The 22,669-nt window shown below is 41.0% G+C and overlaps 1 long non-coding RNA gene across 1 annotated transcript; it reads right to left on the reverse strand.

The window, feature by feature from the left end:
* Positions 1 to 14,398: 14,398 nt before the first annotated feature.
* Positions 14,399 to 20,120, reverse strand: LOC118562811. The gene is made up of 3 exons (XR_004930816.1): positions 20,083 to 20,120; positions 18,842 to 19,000; positions 14,399 to 14,587 (listed from the first exon to the last, which is right to left on the reverse strand). It is a non-coding gene; the product is annotated as an uncharacterized LOC118562811 (long non-coding RNA).
* Between the last annotated feature and the right edge of the window lie 2,549 nt (positions 20,121 to 22,669).

Raw genomic sequence — 22,669 nt, forward strand, 5'->3', positions numbered from 1 at the left:
GTCAGCAGACACAGGTTATAACCAATGACATAATTACGGCTGCGTCGCAAACTCCAAGCAACATGCTCTGTTTCAGCCCTTAGAGTGACTGTTATGGTTACAGAAAACAGCTGCTGCATTATGGGTAATTCTAGAGCTAAGAGTGACGCATCGTAAACTACCCCACTCCTGCGCTGTGATTGGTCCAGTGAGTTTTAGACCGGACTGTATAAGCCTGCCCAGACTGACAAGCTGGGTGTTAAATACTAGTGTTGCACCGATGACATTTTTTTGGCCCCGATACCTGGCTGTGCATTATTGGCCCATACCGATACCATCTGTTTGAAGTTGATGTGTGTTTGTATATATGAAGATCTGCATACTACTTAGGATAGTACAACTTTTTATTGCCTACCTGGAATGAGTGACAATAGTTGAATAAACTTTTGGCTCTCAAAGGCCAAAATAGTGCAACTTTCGTGAAATTATAACATGTATAATAGTAGTGCAACAGTAAGACAGTAAAATTACATTAATAATTGAATAATCTCTTTTAAACCCTGAGTTTTGGCTCTCAAATGCCAAAATAGTGCAACTTTCATGAACTTCTATAACATGTATAATACTAGTGAGGAGAGAGAAGGCTGCGTTCAAGTGACATACAAACATCAAAATGGTATCGGTGCCTATTTGTTGGTACTCGCCGATACCGATACCACCATTTTAGTCCTGGATCGGGGCCCCGACCGATACTGGTATCGGTATCGGTGCAACACTATTAAATACACATGCCGTGAGTCAATCTGGCTTGCCAGGGCAGTGTGTGAAGCTTTTAATGCATTTAAAGATACAGCACCGAAATGAGTTGCTCTAGACGTGCCTCAGAACGGGGGGGAAAAGAGGTGGCTGTGGGGCAACAATATTGAGGAATTTAGACCAAAGCATTGCAGTGTGGTTTTATATAGACAACAACTAAATGATTTCAACATGAAAAGCAAAGCATTAAAAAGCAGGATATGCCCCGTTTAATATGCCTCCTGGTTGATCAAATTGTAAGTAGATGATTCACACAGCAGCAGTCCACATCCTGTCTGAGTTGTCAGATCACAGTTTGCTTTCAACTAAATGAAAATGTAGCCACGGGTCACAGAGTGGGCTCTCAGCTGAGCAATATACAGCACTATTGATGCTTTAGTTTTAGCATTGACAGTCTCAGTCATTAGAACTGTGTTCTAATTTACACATCTGGTTTGGTGGCGTTTCTTTTTTTTTATGGGCTGCAAAGTGTTTATAAGCGCACTTTTGGAGTTCTCTACCTACACACATTGTGTTTAACACGAGTCACTTTATAACGGCGTGACCAGAGTGGGTTCAAATAGCTAAGAAAAAGAAACCAAATTAAAAGGGACTTAATAGTGAAGAGCTAAAAAGACTCACCATACAGCATCCTAACATCCACTGATCAATACGATTCTGACTGATGAGATGAAATTTAGAATAAGGTAGAAATAACCTTTATTGTCCCTAAGTGGGGGAAATTCAGGCGTCTCAGCAGAAAAGGGAAATACAAATGGCAGCATGGGTTAGAAAATCTAAAAAGAATGCACAAGAAAAATACTGTACAGTTACATAGAGGCAGGTAAATTACTTACATGTATTGGAAGAACAGCCACCGTGTTATCAGAGATGTAAACAAACTACAAAAACAATAGAGTATGCATCTGAAACAAAACTCTGAAAGGTAGTTATGGGTTAGTTAAGATTACGCAATAAATGGGACATTATTAAACAAGGATACCTATAATATATCAGCAATGTTCATTTCTTTAATCTCTATAGGAAGAATACCCTTTTGTGCTGGTGAAGATTCTCAGTCATCCAGGTCATGGTCATTCCAAAAAAAGTTAATTTGCATGTTATCTAACAAGGCCTTTGTTTGGACAGTAGTATAAAGCTTGTTAGTCCACATTACTCCAGACTTTGTGAATTGAGAAAGCTTCCTGGAGAGGAAGCGAAACGTCTTCAACAACGGAAAACAAGTCCAGTTGCTTTGTTTTTTACTTTTTTTGGAATACCCTTTTGTAAATCTGTAGCTGAAACGTGCCAGCTTGTTGCAGGAGCAGCAATCTGTAAGAAATATGAAATGTGGATTATGGTTAGCAAGAACTCTCTTCAGAATATCTATAAAGCTGTTTTTTAAAAAGGAAAAATTTGAATTACAGCTCTCAGCACTGGATAGCCAGACACACGCTGAGTTGTCTTAAAACTTTTGCGACTCTTATCCTTTCTAATTGGATTTTCTGATGAAGTTTAATTGACCTAGAAATACAATGATTCTTGCTGAAATGTTTTTCTAGATATATCTGATTTCAATCCTGCTCGGTAAAATATGAGTTTAAGCATAGAGAAGCCAAAGACGTGATAAAAATGTAATCGCTGAAAGGAGTGTGGTTTGACTATATGTTAAAATGTTTTGCCATAAATCCTTTCTTTAACATGTCATGCTTTACTTCTATTTGAGTTTTAGTTGTTTTTTCTTCTTCAAATTATTAGAACATTCTTTGATGTATGTTAGGTAACATTTTAGTCTTAAAACCTTTGGTTCTCTCAGAAAAGTGTGGTCAATACCTTCATTAGAACCTAAATTCCCTTCACTTCACTCGTTTGGTTTGTAGGCTATCATTCTGAAACCTTTAGTTTGACATTTGACCATGAGAGGGAAAGAGAGATTAGATTAAGTTTCTGAAGGAAAACTATTTTCAACCAGTCTGCAGAGGGAAAAAAAATAAAACCAAGCACAAAACATGGACATGATTTATCCTTCCAAGAAGAGGTCGCATCTGAATACTGGGAACTGTTTTTGCCCTCTGAGGAAAAAACAGCTACACAGTCCGCACGGGTCTGCTTTGCCTATGGCGGCTGTTGACCTGCTCAGGGTTATCGATCTGAAGCAACAAAAGTTTATCTCGTCATGGAAAGATGCATTCCTGCTCGATGAGCAACAAATTCCTTCTGTTTTATTGGTGCTGTTAAAACAAAAAAAAAAACAACAGTCCTCCAATCCCAGATGTCACAGAGGTGTCTTTTATTTATTGACCTGAATATCTCTATATTGCATGCCTGTTAGTCAGGGAAGGACGCCTCTGTGGGTCAGTTTGTAATCCTTAACAAGAAAGATATCCCTTTCCTGTCTGACAGGAATAAAGAGGAACAGCCAAAACAGATTTTTTTTAAGAATAGCCACACATCAAATTGAAAGTTTTATTGTGAAGCAACCATGACACCAAATAAAATACAAACCTTTGAGCAGTTGCATTCAGTTAAATCGCTAAGCTACTGCCTGAATGAAAGCAAGTGGGGGCGGGGCGGGAGAGACGGGGTTTACTGGCGGTCAGCTGTGGACTGAATGCAAAGAATCTTTATGCGGAGCCTTGTGAGGTGATTTTATCACACTCAGACCTAAAACATCAATGCATTGGGATATTATGTGATAGACAAACACAAATTTAACAAAATTTCTATTATTTTCTCACAAACTGAAAAGTGTGGCATGCATTTCCTTTCAGCTGGCCCGAGTTAAGACAGGTAGAACCGCATCTTTTCGGGTATTTCTTTACCAGCCTGTACATTTAGAAGCAGACATCTTTGCCTATTCTTCCTTGCATCATCCGCGAACATTCATTTTCAAGTCTTATCACAGATTCTCATTCGGATCTAGACTTTGACTCTGCTAGTCTTTCATCAATGCCAGAATTGCAGAATTGAAATGTCCTCAAAGATTCTCCTGCCTGCCTCGCTTTTCTGCGGCTCCTCCAGAGTCACCACATCCTTTTTCTTCCACTTCATAGTCCCACACCACTTTCTCTTTGGCTATCACATAAAATCCAAATAAAACAAACAAGCTTATGTTTTTATCAAGTGAGAAAATGTAAAGAAATTTAAAGGCCATGACAATCTTTGCAGGAAATGTGACCATTTTTGAGCACTTTTTGTCCTCTAACTGTAATGGAAATCTCAAAAATATAACAGATGTTGTGGTTGTCCACTGACTGGCCAGCTGATTGGTTATATTACTGTGTGAGTCATAAGTACAAGAGTGATTATGCCTACTGGCCTGCTCAAGCAGGAAGGGGCTTCAAGTTGCCCCCATATGAGCAAAAACGGGAGATTATATAATTCTTGCCCCTCCTTCCTCGTCATATTTACCTGAACTGTCTGCCTCATCTCGGTTCGCCATCTGCTGCATACCACTAATGCACACCGACCCCCCCAGGAGTGTCGTTCCACACCTGAGGTGGGTGACTCCCATGACACCTGAAACAAGCCAACCGCACTCTCTATTTAAGAGGTGTTGTTGTTCACAAGTGGCGGCGTTTAAACCCCTGCAATCACCTCTACGACGTTCTGGTAGCGATAAAATCGGTGTTGAACACGATGGTCCCTGAAGTATACAAATTAAAATTTGACTTTAAAACCCTGCAAGCATCAGTTGATCCGGAAGTCTCTTGTAAGATGGAGCCGGTTTCCTCTGGTCAGTTCCTGAATGAGCAGTTCAGCGACATCTACTTAAGAAGAGCACACAGATACCATCAGTTCCCACAATGCAGCTCTACCAGTGAGTCAGATGTTGTCCCTGTAACGAGGCCCGGGGCAGCTAACCTCCAGCTGAGATAAGAATCAACAACAGATGTCTTCTAAGCTCAACCCTTTCAAGCCCTTAACATGTACATTTTATATGTTTTCTCTGTTCTGGGGGCTCAGAAGCAGCTGATGTTGACTCAAGCCACGTTACTAGAGGTGAAACCTTCGGATTTCACACCGTCTTTCTGGAGGAAAGGCCTTGCTCAATGGTTGGCAGTTCAGTTAGTTTGCCTCAAGAAATATCTTATATCTTGAAAAGGCCTAATATTTCCTGTCACTCATTTCAAAAGTGAAACTCATATACAGATTATTTGTAAATAGAGTGAAAGTTTTTATTTCTTGTAATTTTGGGGATATCCATCTATCCATCCATTTTGTGACCCACTTAATCGCGGGGGTTGCTGGTGTCTATCGCTTACAGATAATGAAACCCCACAATTCAGTGTCTCAGAAAAATTTGACGATCGTGAAAAAGTTATGGAAAGTTGAGTGGAAGGAAGAAGTGTGATAAGTTAAGGGGCACCACCAGCAGCAGGGAGATCCGCAGCATGGAGAGGATCGTCAGGGGGAATCCATTCAAGAAGATGGGGGAGCTTCTCAAGAAGTGGACTGAGGCTGGAGTCATTGCAACAAGAGCCACCACGCACAGATTAATCCTACATACGGGCTACCAATTTTACATTCCTCATGTCAAGTCACTCCTGAACCAGTGACAATGTTAGAGGTGTCTTACCTGGGCTAAGGAGAAAAGGAACTGCTTAATGGTCCATAGTCCTGTTTTCAGAAATCAAGGCCCCAGAGTCTGGAGGAAGAGAGGAGAGGCACAGAATCCATGTTGTTTGATGTCCAGAGTGAAGTTTCCACAGTCGGTGATGGTTTGGGGCGCCATGTCATCTGCTGGTGTTGGACCTCTGGGTTTTCTGAAGTCCACTGTCAACACAATCATTTGCGGGGATATTTTAGAGCACTTCATGCGTCCTTCTATTGACAAGCTTTTCGGAAATGCTAGTTTAATTTTCCAGGAGGACTTGGTGCTGCCAAAAGTACCAAAGGTTGGTTCAGTGACCACGGTAGCATTGTGCTTGATTGGCCAGGAAACTGGCCTGACCCGAACGCCATAGAGAAACTGTGGAGTATTGACAAGAGAAAGATGAGAGACACCAGAACCAACAGTGCAGATGACCTGCAGGCTGCTGTTAGAGCAACCTGGACTTCTATTACAGCTCAACAGAACCAAAGGCTGTTCACCTCCCTGCCACGCAGCATCGATGCAGTAATTCACTCTTTGAAGGAGGCCCAACCAAGTACTGAGAGTAGAGAAATGGGCATACTTTTCAGAAACTTCACATTCCTTCTTTCTTTTTCTTTTTTCTTTTTAAAAAAGTTTTCTGTTTAAAATGTCATTTTTTATTGATCAAGGTCTTATTGAAACTGCAAAAAGTTTTTGAGACATTGTATTGTGGATTTTCATTTTCCGTACGCATTCATCATAATGACTAAAAACAAATGCTCGAAATTTGTCTGTCTACATGTAGTGAATCAGTATAAGACAGTTTACCTTTCTGAAATCTGTAACAATAATTATTTGCTCTTTAATATCATTAATTTTTTTGAGTTCACAAAGTAGTGAATAATTAGGAAGTAGAAGACAAAAGCATTGTGAGGTTTTATTTATTTATAAGCATTTTTATTTGTAGTCTTTCCTGGTATATCTCTGCAACATTTAGCTGTTCATTGTAAAAGAGCTCAAACCAAGTCAGATGGGATGGAGAGAGTCTGGGAACACAAGTTTTCAAGCCTTGCCACAGACTTCAGATTATATTCATATCTGGACTTCTTGCCCTTCTAACACATTAACATCCTTTGACATCCTTACATGCATACATGTTGCTCTATCACCTGAACTCCCAATAAAATGTTTTATAGACTGTAATTGCAACTTGTAACTTGGAAATAAATTATTAAGCAGTTCAAGGATTACGAACAGCTTGGAAATACAACCCAGTATCAAATGCGTAACACGATTATTGAACCATTTTTCTGTTCATTAAACTCATTCTCAGCCAGAATACGGAAACAGCGTGTTACAAATAAACATACCATCACAGTTTGCATAAGAATGGATCAGGGAAAGTCAGCTTCAGATACTGCAAACTAAAGGCATTTGATAAATCATCTAAAAATGTGAACACGTCGGTCCAAACAGATGTCTCGGTAGTTTGCAGCTTTGAATCACGGTGGCGTTGGACACAATGGTAGGAAGGGAAAATGGCCCAGCATGAGCCCTTTGAGGTCGGGCCATCCAATGACAATAAAGTAAAACGCTCCATCTTAGACAATGTTAAACATTTATTGTGACTGGACAAAATTCATCTCCTTAGAAATCGTTGCCAGGAAGCGTCTCCGCTCTAAGAATCACATAGTCGGCTTTAATTAGCAACATTTCAGCTAAACAAACAAGTTAAACTGTGGAACAAGACCCTTTGGACAGATGGGATCAAAGTGAAGATGTTTGACCTCGAGGCACAGTGCCAAGTTTGGCAAATCCAGTTCTAGCACGTCAGCACAAACATCCTAGACCAGCTATCTAGCATGGTGGTGGAGAGATGATGATTGCTGGGTGCTTCAGAACCCCAGAACCTGGATTCAAAGGTCATGAAACCAACATGGTCCCAATGCAAAGTTCAACAGCTGAGTGTGCGTTACTTTTTTTCTTACTTCCTGTTTTAGTCCAGCAGATTTCTCTGCATTTTACCAACATGCTTTAAAACAATTTTCTTGTGGAGCTATTTTCACGACAAGTACAATAAAAACAATGTAAAATAAAATAAAAGTCTTTCCAAATGAGACCGTGTTTACTGTCAGTTAATGAAAATGCTGAAGCGAAGTTTAAGGGGACATATTTTTCATGTAATTACCCTTTAAATGTCTGTAATTTATTTCCAGTTGTATACAGGTGTATGTTTATTTTCTTGTTTTAATGTTTAATGACCAAAAAAACATAAGTTACTTGTTGGTCCTCTTCCCTAACGGAGAAAAATAAATGTCCCATACTAAAGACAACATTCTTGTTTTGCTGTGAATGAATATGTATGTATAAAGTCGGCAAAGCTACAATGGTAGCAGAGGAATTTAAATTTTTCTGAACAGTAAGTTAGTAATGGAAGAAGTTTGAAGCCCTGATAACCCCATCCTCCATTCTAGACTGTGTTTACACATCTGTTATTCAGGACAGCCCAAATGAGGAGCTGATAAAATGCTGCTGAAACGCTGAGAAATGTTATCAAATGTGTCAAGATGCGCGACACACCCATTCTAGTGTGGTCAGCGTCTGAATTTATTTTGCTTTTTTGTACTGAGAGACAAGATAAGCGATTTACTGAATGCCACGCTGCTAAAAAACAAACAAACTCTAAAATATGATAGAATAAGGAAGTCAGATGAAGAATTTCCAGTCTATTTTTTTAAATTAATGACAGTGTTGTGTCAAATAATTGCAACAAAGTACTGTGAGCTAAATTTCACATTGATTGGAATGTAATCTTCAACCTGAAGGGAACCAGGGGGACTAACCCCGGTCACAGTGCATCGTGTTACAGCCGCATGCTTCAGTGCAATTTCCTGTTAATGACCAACAGAAAGGAGTGTTTAGTGGTGGTAAACATGTTTTCATGTTTAACATCAGTACGGCAGGCAGTTTAATCTGACACCCCTACATAAAATCTAGTCCAACTTATTGCCTTCAGAAGTCACATTAGTAAATACAGTCCTTATACCACGGTTCTGTGAAGGCTTCAGGGACTGATGAACTCAGCACAGAGGTTTAATGTGTTGGAGATCACACAGCGCACTGTTTAGGAATCAACTGCAGAACTACTAAGACATGGCTGTCCCATCTGCCACTGACAGCCTGGGAAAGACGTGCGTTAGTAAGGCAAGCAAGCAAGAGGCCCATGGAGGATCTGCAAAGATCCACAGGCTGATAGGAGAATTATTAGTCACACACAACTTTAATCTGGTGTTTTTGGAAGTAAAGCGTATAGGAAGCCACTGATGTAAGAAAGCCCCATATGGTTTGGTTTAGAAATCGACCGATACAGCTTTTTTAAGGCTGGTACGGATACCGATTATTAGGCAAACTGATACCGATACGTGGGGCTGATCTTTTTTGGGCTGATTCTTGAAGCTGATACTGCTTTTTCTTCTTCCTTGAACAAGATAAAAAGGACACAATGATAACAAATGTTACACAAGTGTCAATTAAAACAAAAAACATTTATTAAAGGGGTATAGCACAAGCTCCAGACTTTTTTTGCAGAGGAAGAATCTGCCACTGAGATTGCACAGGTCTTTTGTTTAGAGTCGTCATGTCTTCTGAGGTAAGAAATCTTTAAATGTTGAAGTTAGCCCAAGTTCTCTCGCTAATCCATCAATGACGACGGAGACTCAACAAAGTAGCCAGGTGAACAAGAGCGCACCGTGTCACGCCCAGAGAACACGACCCTGATCACTCTCTCAGGAACTGACTACTGAGGCAACTGCATTAAATAGTAGAAAACTTCAAACTTGCGCAATGCTCCTTTAAAAAAAAAAAATCTAAAAATATATAAGCAATGGCTAGCAAACAAAACTGCGACAGACTGGCGACCTCTCGCCCATTGACAGCTGGAGATAGGCACCAGCACCCCTCACGACCCCAACAGGGATAAGCACGTTGGGAAATGGATGGATGGATGGATAGCAAACAATAAAGAACATTTAAGTATATAATAGTGTTGCGCCGATGCCATTTTTTGGCCCCGATACCGATACCCGATACCTGGCTGTGTGGTATCGGCCGATACCGATACCATACCGATACCATTACTTTGAAATTTATGTGTGTGTATATATAAAGAACAGCACACTACATGGATGTAAAATAATTGCTATCATGGCTTTTTCAAGCTGCTACCTTATTAAAGCAGGAAAAAAGACTAATACAAAGTGAATCCAGTAGAACTAGTGAGTGTCAGGAGAGAGAAGGCTGCGTTTAAGTGACATACAAACATCAAAATGGTATCAGTGCCCTATTTGTTGGTACTCGCCGATACCGATACCACCATTTTAGTGCGGTATCGGCACCCCGGCCGATACTGGTATCGGTATCGGTGCAACACTAGTATATAACAATACAAAATAAATAAACACTAAAAAGTTTGTGCCCTTCATGTAGCAGTACAAGCCATTTGTTGTGCAAATTTACATTCTGAGAATATTTGTAAACAGCAACTTAACCTAAAAAATGTCAAATGTGAACAATCTGAATCTTGATCTTTTTTTTACACCCAGTCATCGATGCAAATTACCTTCCAGAAATCTTCTGTTTGTTTTATATATTAAACTGTTATTTGTATCTACTTCAAAAAGTGATTATGTTGTACAATCCAATCATAAGGAAACTGTTAAAGATGGACACAGAGAAGACGAGCACACGCAGAGAGAGAGAGAGAGAGAGAGAGAGAGAGAGAGAGAGAGAGAGAGAGAGAGAGAGAGAGAGAGAGAGAGAGAGAGAGAGAGAGAGCTCACAGCTGCTGTAGCTACACCACTCCATCCCATCAGCCAGAAGGCTTAAAGCGGAGGACAGGAGTTCTACACCAACTTTAAGCGGCTCGACCAAGTTAAAGTAAAAAAACAAACAAAAAACATTCATATGACCTACCCATTGGAGTGAAACAGGAGCTGCTTTATCCCACTCACACATCCACAAAGAAAACATTCAAAGGGCAATTAAATCTAAATTAGACAGTTAAAAATACAATAAAAGTTGAAAACAGCCACTCTTACATTACCAGGCGCTCTCTAGCAGGGAGGCAGCGGCCATGTATGCACTTCACATGACGCCCAGGCCTGGCTGCTGAATGCACTAATGGATCGGCCGACACATGCAAGTATCAGCCGATACTAATACAACAAGAAAACACAAAATAAAATAAAGAATATCGGTTGGCCTCTGGTTGGGTTGCAGTTTGCCACAAACCATGCAAGGACCCCAGGGATCCTGTGGAAGCATCTTTTCTGGTGCCCTGTATGCCAAACACTATGTATGGCAAAAAACTAAACTAAGCTGAGAAACTGACCTCATGCACATCCTCAAGGTGAAGCACGGTGGTGGCAGCATCATGAGGTGGGGATTGTTTTCTTCTGCAGGCCAAAGCTGATGTGAAGACAAGTGGAGCTAAGGACAGGAAAATCCTGGGGGAAATTGGAGTTAAAGGCTAAAATGCATTGGTTCATATAATGGCTTTATTTGTTGAAACCGCCGAGTCGGCGACATGAACCTTTTCTAAAATCAGCACCAACAGCTGTTTAAAGACACTCTCCCTCCTGTCTGATTTATTCAAGTACAATTTGGCAAATACTTCAGTCATTAGACGAGTAAAGCAGTTTTTAGATTTTAATTAGAAGAGAAAAACACGTGTCCTTTGATTCCACATAAAATCCCAATAAAACATATTGACATTTAAAAGATGAATACTTGTGCAAGGCTCTTTATTGGTCTTGTCCTTGCTTCTGTACCTCCCTGACCTCGACAGAAATCAGTGAAGAATTCACAACATTGTTACACGAAGTTCCCCTCAAGGCTTCTGTGTTTCAAAAGCGGAGGAATTTCAAGGCCTTGGTGTTCGCCCGTGAGGCGCGTTGGCAGTCAGCATGGCGGGGGCCCGACCTCGCAGCCTCCACCGGAGAGCCGCCAGCGCCGCTGTCCTCCGGGATCCGCACAGCCTGCAGGAGACGCGCGCGCATTAAGCGTCGCTCTCTGTTTTGCTGAACCTGACGAGATGTTATCTTTCGCTCTGCTAAGCACAACAAAATTAGTCATGTTTGCTTTTTAACGGGCGTCCAAGGACAGAGCGAGCAGTCCTCTCAGTTCACTCAAAGGCAATCAAATCTTGGTTGATTGCTATAGGGGGTCAAAAATAGATCAACCAAAACCACAACGTGAGATAAGGCAAAACGAGTGCACGGAGTGGCCTTTCTCAAATAATGCAAAAAATGTAAACAGGGGTAACATCTGGATTCGGTGATAGGCTACTTATTCACATGTGAGAGGAGGACATTTGTTTTTCACCGTCTTCAAAGGGAGGCTTGGTGCAAACTTTCCCACAAAGGAACAGCATCAGACTTGGGAATAAGCTGTTCATCCCTCTGAGCGTGTCTTTGGGACTGTGCCATCGCACGGCTGTGTGTGTACCGCCGTCGCTAAGCGGACACAGGTGTTTTTTTTTTTTCTGTTTCGCTGAGTACGCTGGCTCTCACTGTTTGCCACTTTTACAGCGACTGGCCAGGTGTGAGTGGGTGATCACTGAGGCTGTGAAAAGAGACGCCGCTTGTGTTTGGCGCTGCGTCTCAAGCCCGTAAACTCTCTCGTAACGTCCTCCCCGACTGTAGCTGCTGCTGGGAAAAAAAAAAAAAAAAAGGTCTGGGTTTAATCAGTCTGATTGGACGCATTTTCTCGCTTTTGTTTGCTTGCGTTCGCTCCCAGTCCAAAGCAAAAAAAAAAAAGTCACCGGAGGTGAAGGCGGCCGGTGTCTGTTTATTTACAGCTTAAATGTCATAACTGGCCCAGTTCTGATTGAAAAGTCGGTCTGGTCTGAAATAACCAGCCTCTCTGCCAAACACACACACTCTAGACGACAATAAATAGTGGGCAGCTCCTGGAACAGGCTTGGGTAACTGGGAGCAGAAGCCAATTTCCTATAACCACAGGGACAGCGAGAAAGAGCAGCCCAATAACACGGAGACGGCAGACTGCTGAACGCTTTCATACGCCGAGATCAGAACGCTGCTGTTTCTCAAGCCACGCTGTTATTTTCACATTTAAATCCAACGCCTTTAAAAATACAGATGTCCATGTTAAAACATGTAAATGTATTATTTTGGGGGGGGGTGTTATTGTATAAAGTTGCTAAAAGAGCCGGTTGTGATTTCAAGCCTTGAACAGGCTGTGTAGGGTTGGGCAAACATCTCAATCTGGAGGAACATTTTTGACCGAGTTAAAGCAGCTGAAGGGTCACTTAGGCCCACTTAAAAAAATAAACATAACGCAACAACAAGGCACTGCCTGTCTTTATATGGGCTAATATAAATATTCTTTACCCGCACTGCGGTTACAGAGAAGAGCGGGAACAGAATACAGGACAGTAAGCGACGGCCCATTTGTTATTCTTACTTATAAGCTAGTGTTGGCTGGTAAAGGAAGATGGAAAAGCAGCAGCTTAAAACCCCAGAGAGCCATTGCTTTAGAACAGGCATGTCCAAAGTGCGGCCCGGGGGCCAATTTTTGGCCCCCTGGACTGATTTTGATTGGCCCCTCAACTGCATTTCAAGAAAGATTAAGTCTATTGCAAAGATTTGGCTGATGGAGATGGAAACATTTTATTTTTATTAGGGTAAAATGAATACAGGCAGGTTGCGACCTTACAACAGAACACGCTGGGTACAACACAATGTATTCATCTTTCAATAACCACACTTTTTACATTCTATTTTATTTCATAGTAAATACGACCACATCTGTCTGAGGACTTTAACTCAGATGCAAACTTTTGTGCATTAAAAGCTGTTTTTTTTTTTTTTTAAAAAATCATTTCTCAAAATGAGCTAAACACAGCAAGATTTTCAAAGAAACACAGGCCTAAATCCTGCTTTCATATTGCTAGACCAAAAAGAATTCAGTTTTCTTTTTTTTATCAATTACGTCTAATATAATTTGCTTTTAATAAAGCAAATGTGCAAATCCCGTTTTTAACCATGGCTCTACAGTGATTTAACATCATTTTCCTTCAGAAAATCTGAATAATTAGTTTAATTAAAATTATCATATAAAAAATTCACTACACGATTTTTGGGTTATTTTTCATTGTTATTATTTTTTGGCCCTCGGGAACGTTTGACTTAAGAATTTCGGCCCACATGGCAAAAAGTTTGGACACCCCTGCTTTAGAAGTTCGCCAGAGATGCACTGCGCATAAACTACGCCAAAAATCAACAGCGACAACTTCGTCTCAGTCGACATATATTTTCCATGTGTAACGCATTTTTAGTAGCCCCCCCTGTCCACAGGTGTTTATGTTGCCTTTCGGAGGGGTGGTCAGACATCCAAACCCTCCACCCACTGCTCAAACACTGCATTTCATGCCGTTCATGCTTTGCATGTATTTCTACACCACAAAGCTCTAAAACGCACTAGTATGTATAATTAAAAGAGGGTACTTTCTTACTGAAGCAGTCATTTCGTTGTGGCTTTGATCTTTTGTCCTGTTCTTTTATGCCACGGTAATCACCCTTATTCTCCTCTGCAGAGATATCGTGCAGCTTTGGCCACGCTCTGAATAAGGTGGTGTCTGTGATCTGGCTGAGTCACAAAGACCTCACAGCGAAGCCGGAGCTTTGTGAAAGAACTGTACCCTCCACCGCCCGCCATGAAACTCGGGATGAGGCTGCTCCAGTCCTCCGGCTGAACAGTGGGAGCAAAATGAGCGGCATTGAACTCGGAGCTAAGTCGCTCGCAGGCTCATTTCCAACTCGCAAAGTCCTTTGACTTTCAAGTGCGATTACCTTGTTGTGACACATAATGCGGCTCCTGACAAGGTGGTGACTTTAATCAGGCTTCAAAGGTAATGGCATCATGTCGGAACAAGACCCACGCCCACTCACAGAGCGGACCCAGTCGCTCAGATGTTTTACACGAGGCAGCCCTGCTATGGAGGAAATAGTGCCAGAGTAAGATCTGCTCACCATATGACGCCCCGATGACTGGATTCACTCATCTGCGCTGATCAAGAGGAAAGTGAAAACTGCACTTTGGGTTTACCAGCCAAGTGTTCAGGCCTTCAAACACTTATCTCCCTTAGGCCTACCCACATGTTTGTGTACGGTGACCTTTATGACTCAGCCAAAAACATTCCTTTCTTCAGACAAATGCCTGGAAATCATAGAGGTGACAAAGATATAAAGAAGTTATATACAGAACTAATGGGTAACAAAAACTGGTATGAACTTCCTCATAGATACAGCATGTTGATCTATGGAAAAAATTGTTATCTGATATCACAGATGGGCATTAAAAAGAAAGAGCACCCAACCCTGGGGAATCGCCAAGCCTTAAGTTACGGAAACCTACAGATGCCCATTTTACAAGCTTTCTTTCTTTTCTTTTTCTTTTCTGCAAAATCTTTTTTTTTTCTGGCGGATCAGTGGTTGTACAGCTGTTTCGTGTGTTGTAAATGATTGACCATGAAACACGATGAGGGCATTGTCATCTGGAGACCAGCCCCTATCTCATTCACACGAAATCCCAATAAGAGGGACACGTGTCTTATGGGGTAAAAAAAGACACAAGGATCATAATTGTGAACTGAAATTATATGATACATGATTTTAGAAGTTATTTGCTTCAAATAAAAATCACTAAAGCATGGAATAAATGGGTATTCCTCCCCAATGAGTAAATGCTTTCCTAGATCAGCTTTTACTGGCGTTACAGCAGCTATTCTTTTAGATATGTCTCCATCAGCGTTGCAATGACACACTTCAGACTTTGGTGTGCAATTATATTCAGTCCCTTTTACTCTGCTACTCTCTAATAAAGTTCATTGCAACCAGATGCCCCTATAATTCAGCCAATCAGTCAGCAGAGTGCACCTGTGTGTTATTTAATCTCAGTTTAAATGTCCACATATTTTTATTAGCGTAGCGGTGGAACAGACGGCCAATATACTGGAGCTATTAGTCCTCAACACGGCCATCTGGGGTTCGACTCCCCGACCCCTCAAGACGTTCACCCTTCCTCTCTCTCTGCATGCTTCCTGTTTGAATAGAACGGTCAGTAAAGGTCACAAAGGCCACATAAAAGAAAATCCATTTCACAATCCAGATTGAGAATCTTTGACAAGACTTTAATAGTTCTGGACCAGATTTATATATTCAAGGTATTTTTCTTCCACTTCCATATAATCCTCTGCATTGTGTTGCTCTATCACACCAAATCTCACTAAAATACATACAAGTTTGGGGTGGAACTGTGAAAATCGTCAAAGGATACGACAAATTGCATGAAGCACTGTAGTTTCCTTGGTTCCAGGTGAACCTTCATTTCATTTTTGCATCTCAGTCTTAGAACTCCATGTATGGCAAGTGTTAGATGTTTCCCCACTAGAATAAATCAGATAAAAAAAACAACATTATTTTGTGCATGGCAAGTTAAACATCACCATTGGCTGATTTAAATATGTTTTTCTTGTAGTGTGTGAGTGCCGCTTCATAGCAGAATCTCCTTTGCCACCCTATTTTGAGAAAAGTTGTTGTGCTGTGTGCATCCTATTAACTGGTTCGACGCATTATCAGCAGACAGACAAGCCTTAACAAAGCCTTCTGTCAGTCCGCCCCAGGGCAGCTGTGGCTACTAACATAGCTCACCACCGTCAGGGTGTGAATGTGTGAATGACTGTAAAGCGCTTTTGGGTTGTTGGACTTGATCAACCGCAATACATGCACAAGCCATTTAACACATTCACAGGAAATCTAATTAAAAGGTTCTGGTAGGATGCGTTGCCAAGATATAGCAGACAATGTTGTCAGCATTGAATGTTATTTTTCCAAACCAATGTGATCCATTACAAATCAAAACATTGTAATAGGTAATGATAAATACTAGAGCTGCACAAAAATCACATACGTTGGTTGTAAAGCCATGGTTTGATATGTTTTTTGGTTTGATCAAGAAAAACTAATTAAAAGTTACCACTATAGAACTGACTGGTTTTATTTTATCTATTGATAATGAATGGATAAGGAGATAAAACCAGTAGATAGATGGATGGATGGATGGATGGATGAATGAATGGATGGATGGATGGATGGATGGATGGATGGATGGATGGAAGCGCTGCATTGGGTGTTTTGTGAAGTGCTCAGAAAATAGCACCAAGAAGGTGATTCAGTTAGCCATTATTTTGGAAATGTGATGCAGGATTTAGCTGTTATGGCAGCACCGTGTAGCTTTTAGCCACTAGGGGCGCCAGATATGTAACTTTCAGGTTTAGCACCACTGAAGGCCACGGCCAATCCGCACAGAACATCGATACGCTCCAAATGCTGTACATTGATCAGAAAAACCATTTAATATATCTCAAATCAAGCTAATACTTGGGTTAAAACTTACATGATGCTAGTAAGTGGAGACAACAAAATCTGAAATCAAATGCGAAATTCATTGCCCATTGCTCTTGGATGTAGATGTAACAGTAGTCACTTGTTTGCTGATGTGAAGGTTGAAGGTTCATAATACGGATAATATGCGTGTTTCTTGGGGGACAAAAAAGAAACACCAGGTTAAATTAACCAGATCAGACCAGTTTTTTTATTTTTATTTTTATTTTTTTTACAGTGAAACAGCCCGGGGAGCTGAAGACAGATCACAGTTACTTGCTGCATCTAATTCCACCCTTCATAATATTTGTCTCCACATGTCCTCTCTGGGAAAAGGCACTGTGGGTATTTGTTACACCTCACACTGTCAATAATAGACCTCACTACACACAACCGCTGTTCTGCACTCGCCAACCTCTCCTGTGGTCCCGAGAGCCATGTCTGAAGATGGGTAAGGGGCTCCCTGGTGTCCTCCCACTCAGCTAATTGAGGGCTCGGTAAGACAAGTTGCTATGGTGGAGACTCTCACATGTGGGATGCTACTTTTAGTGTCCCTCTTTAGGGAACGCTGCTGTGGTTAGGAACATTAGACTTATAATAGGTGCACAGACAGTGACAAAACTGTCCTTAAGCTGTCTGTTTTTTATTTTATTTTAGAAGTTTTGCTTCTCCATACATTAAAGTTATTCTGTTTTGTGTTATGATCCACAGGACTTTGTATTTTGTGATATTCTGGTCCTTCTGGACCTTAGGTTGATTCTTGGGTCTTGTTCCTGGTCCACTTGTTTCCTATTTCTGTCCATTCTTCCATTTTTAACATTTTACATTTTACATCCTCTCCACACAGCTGTTGCTCATTCGCTTAGTCAGACTCACCTGTTTCTCATTCCAGTATTCAGTCCTCTGAAGTTTTCAAACTCTCAACTGGATTATCCGGGGTTCTTTTGTTTCTCTGAGCTCTTGGTTGTTCTTGTGTTCACCTGTCGGTTTTTAATAGTTTTTTTGTTGTTGTTTTTTTCTGGCTCCACATGATTCTGCCTAGCTTCTGCTTGCGTTTGGGTCCCCTGCTTCCACAAAACGTGGAAGCAGGGGAATTTCTAAATGGTTAGAAATTCACATCTTGCAATACTTTAAATGTAAAAGCAAAGTATAATTGAAGGGACAAAATACTTTTCTGCTGTATCACTAGAAAAGTAGAAGTTTGACTTTACTGAAAATTAAATAGAAGTTTAATGAGAATTAAAAATCAAACTGAAAGTAAAGTAAATTAGTATTTCACATATATTTCACTCTCTCAATGAGCAGTAATGTCAATTGAGATCTGTTACCAGTTTGTTATTTTCCCAGGATTAAATTATAAAGGAAATTAATTTCAAAAACAAGAACTGGATGCACAAAATTTTGTTTTAAATATTTTTAACCCTATTTTAACCCTTTTAGCAGCCATTAGCAAGGATCTGACAAAATTTGGACAAGATTTTTGACCACACTTCCTGGCAGAGTTGATCAAAACTGGTTGGTTTCAGTCCACAGACTCATCTTTCACGAGTAGTGCAGAATTTTTGTGAAATTTGGATTTTTATTCTGTAGCTTAATGCCAGCCTGCTCTCTACATACCTAAACCTGTCTTTATGGTTGTTGTTGTTTTTTTAACAATGTCCTGTTAAAACACCCAATTGGGTAAATATTCAGCCAGCTAATTGTTTATTTGTGGTGAAGTTAAAGAGTTAGGAGCTGGTGCCTAACATTTTTACCTCGAACTGAGAAAGATCAGCTGTATGAAGTGGCTTTGTCATAGTCATTACGGTTCGTCATCTGCATACAAATGTTAGTTCAAGAGTTGGAGTGAATCATGACCTAACGTCTCTGAACCTCCACTGCTGAGACAATGAAAGCATTACATTTCAGCATTGACTGTGCTGCTTGCTTTGTGCAACCTTCTTAGACATAATTCACACCTGAAATGGGACTCTGCATACAGTTGATTTGTTTTGGCTTCCCGCTGTGCCGTGTTGCACGGGGAACTCACGTGTGTACAGAGTGTTCCCAGCGAATCGCCGATGCTTTCCAGAGAGATTAAAGAATACGGTGGACTTTAAATGCAGAGTGGGAAGCCGTCAGTCATACCATCTTTGGCTGGATCCAGCTCATGTGAGTCAGTAAGGAACCGTGAAGGCGAGCTCATGCACTGTGGGAGGATAGAGACAGGACAGATAGAAGAAAATGTAACAAAAAAATTACGTGTGTGTGTGTGTGTGTGTGTGTGTGTGTGTGTGTGTGTGTGTGTGTGTGTGTGTGTGTGTGTGTGTGTGTGTGTGTGTGTGTGTGTGTGTGTGTGTTTACTCCAGGTCTGGTTCAGTTATCGTTATCCAAATTGAATTTGTGATGGGCCCATCTAACCTTGTCGAAGACACTTGGCATGATCCACCTTATTCTGAGCGTCCTGCATTAGTTGAATAAAGCCTGTTGCCTTGGCAACCACAGCTAAACACATTATCTGGACAATGTCATAATTCCCTTCAATTGTTGCTACAAGAACAGATTTGAGGTTGTTTTTTCCTCAGTGTTACAAATGGAAGTACCTCAACAATTCACAGAGTGTTTAGGTTTTGATTCAAAACCAAGACCAAAACTAAACTGGGAGGCAAAGATAAGGCAAATAAATTAACTGACAGATTTATAGTGCCTTGCAAAACTACTCATATAAACCTTTTGCATGTTGTCACATTGCACCCACAAACTCCATTGTATTTTAAATCCTGTATTGGACTTTATGCCATAAACCACGCAAAATTGTGGATAGCTGTGAAGTGAATGAACAAGGATATTCTAATGATAATCCAATGTGTTCTGTGCATTTTGATTTAGTCCCCTTTTGTTAGCACCAACCGCCAGCAGAAATCCCCTATGTAGCACTAAGAGTTCACCTGTGTGTGATTTAATCTCAGGAAAAATCCAGCTGTTCTATGAAGACCTCAGAGGTTTGTTAGAGAACATGAGTAAACATACAACATCATGAAGACAGACAGCAAACAGGTCAGGAAAGAAGCATGAGGGAAGTTTGAAGCAGAGTTAGCTTAGAGAATAATATCTCAGGCTTTGATCATCTTAGAGAGCAGTGTTCAGTCTAAAATGCAGTAATGGAGAGTGCATTACAAAGCTACCAAGATATGCCTGTCCACATAAAGTGAGGGGCTCTGCAAGGAGAGCATTAATTAGGGAAGCAGCTAAAAGGCCCATGGTAACTCTGGGGGAGCTGCAGGGACTCACAGCTCAGGATGAAGACTCCTTTGACAGCTAACAGTCACGCACTCCACTAACCCGCCCTCTATGGAAGAGCAGTAAGAAGAAATTAATTACTTACTGGAAAATAGCCATGAGAATTTCTGTTTGCAGTTTACTGCAACACGTGTTGGGCATGTAGTAAACATGAGAAATACATTTCTAGTCCGATGACACCAACACTGAGCATACATGAAAAAACACTGAACAAACCATCCAATGGTGGCGCTCATGTCATACTCTCAGGACTCATCTCCTTAACAGAGACAGGGGAACTGCAGTTATGGGAAGATATATGAAGTTAAATGCAAGGCATTCTCGAAAGCAAACCTATTAAAAAGGAGAAAAAATATTCCCCTTACAGCCAGAGAATAAGCTTTAGTTGAAAAGTTACGATGGCCCAGTCAAAAATATTGGTATGAAAGTTGCTGTTGACAAAACATGTCCATTCAGTCTAACAGGGGTTGAGCGATCTTGCAAAGAGGAATGGTTAAATATATAAATGTTACAATTTAGGCACTACATTTTGCAACCAAAACAAAAAAATTACAAGGTACAGTAGATTTAGAGAAAGGCAATGAGAAAATGTCAAGCTGATGAGAGATGCAACTTTGTCAGGGAAGTTGTATTTACTGTCTTTTGAACCTCAAGGTTTCTCCTTTGTGTGACTATACTAAGTAATGAAAGGAGAAGGCCCCAATTTCCAATCCAAAGCTAATGTCAGGGTCTAAACAACTAATTAGGACCAACAGACCTTATTCTCAGGGTTCAAGCTGCTTAAGTCATACGAAAGAAACAATTCAGCAAGTAAATTGGGTCCGTGAAATTCACTAGCAACTGCTTTGACTTTCAAAAATCAATAACTTTGTTTTGTTTGAGTACACCCATGCTCATGTCAGTGAAATTCAACCCACCCTAATCTCCACCCTTGCTGGTGGACCGCCTTGTCTGCAGTCGACCAGCTAAACATCTGCACTCCTTGAGAAATGATCTCAGTACTCACGTGTCTGCTTTCTGCCAGATGAGTGTTTCTTCGCAGGCACGCCAGTAAGGGTTCAAGTAAAGGTTGAATTCATGGCTCTATCAAAAATTGCCTGTGGTGTAATGACATGGCCGAGATTAATTTCTCTCTCCATTCTTGATTTACCTTCCTTTCCACACTAGATTCAGGTGGAACGTGAACATCTCCACACCGAGGCATCTCTGATTAAAATTAGTAAAAACCCTTAAAACAGGTTCATCTTTTATTGCAGTAACATAATCTCACACTGACACAGTTTGTCCTAAAATTCCTGCCGGCATATTTGTTTGCATACCCAGCAATTCCTGTAAAAGAAATTTAACTAGAACATTTTTTAAATTGTGCCTTTTTATTTGAATTGATTATTCTGTCTAGAAACTTTAACTAACAATAATGGCTTTATATTTACCTGAGGCATAAACATGTGACACAGACCTAAATGTCTCTTGGCTAATGCCCACTATACTGGATGAGGACTATTTTGCCAATATACACAGATAACAGGATTTCCCCAAGATTCACTACTAAAGATCTGCAGCAAAAAGTGTGACCAAGTCTCCCTAACAAGCATCAGATACTATCTAAACTTATACATGGGCCCTGCAAAGAAAAGTTTGGTCAGACAACACCAAAGATGGGTGGTTCTAGTGTAAATATGTGGAAAAGATGTCATGCCCACTGTAAAGTATGGCTGAGAAGTGGGGGAACTGTTATGCTGAAGCAGTCAGGGAACCCGATATTCAAGCCAAGCACTGTGTTTTAAAAAGATTTATCTATAATAAATAAATTAATGCTCCGGTGCATGCAGGCAGAACCTCTGCACAACTCCGGGGGTGCTGAGAAGCAACAGAGTGGACTGAGGTGTGAGGCAGGTCTGTAAGGCTGCCGTTGGTCATATACAGAGGAACAGGGAGGAGAAGGCTGACAGGTCCGATGGGCTCGGCAAGGAGCGTGGTCGTTTGACAGTCCAGGTTGTGTCCAGAAATCTGAGAGCCAATGAGGTCTCCGAGTGACGGCAAAGCAAGAAAAGATGAGAACTTGGTCTAAAACAGGCAATGCGGGTAAAGACCGCTAAACCTTCTACTCACAAGGCTAGAACCTCGCTCTGCAGTGACTGCAGAAGATCAGTATATAAAGGCAGCAGCACAGGTGGGGGTGATGAAGGTAAACGAGCTGCCACAGGTGTAGCTGCTCATGCTAATCAGCAGAGCGGAGAGTGGCATACAGCCAGCCGGTCCAAGTGAGAATAACAGGAAAGAAGGGCACAGTCATAAAGGAATTTCCTCCTTAAAGGAGCAATATGTGATATTTTACCACTACCTGCTGCTTGAGCACTGTCTGTAGACCAAAACAAGATGTGTTAGAGGGAGAGAGGGCCCGTTCATTGTCTGTGGTGCAGCAGCAAGACCGGGTCTCTTTACATGTGTTTATAGTCGCTTATTTTAAGCCCAACTAAACGACTGCATGTTCAGAAATTAGACCAAAAAAAAAAGAAAAAACGCAACTCACGGACTTTACAAGCAACTTAAGAAAAAAACAAGTGGACTTGAAAAC

The sequence above is a fragment of the Fundulus heteroclitus genome, chromosome 4 (assembly GCF_011125445.2).
Source record: "Fundulus heteroclitus isolate FHET01 chromosome 4, MU-UCD_Fhet_4.1, whole genome shotgun sequence".
Taxonomy (NCBI): domain Eukaryota; kingdom Metazoa; phylum Chordata; class Actinopteri; order Cyprinodontiformes; family Fundulidae; genus Fundulus; species Fundulus heteroclitus.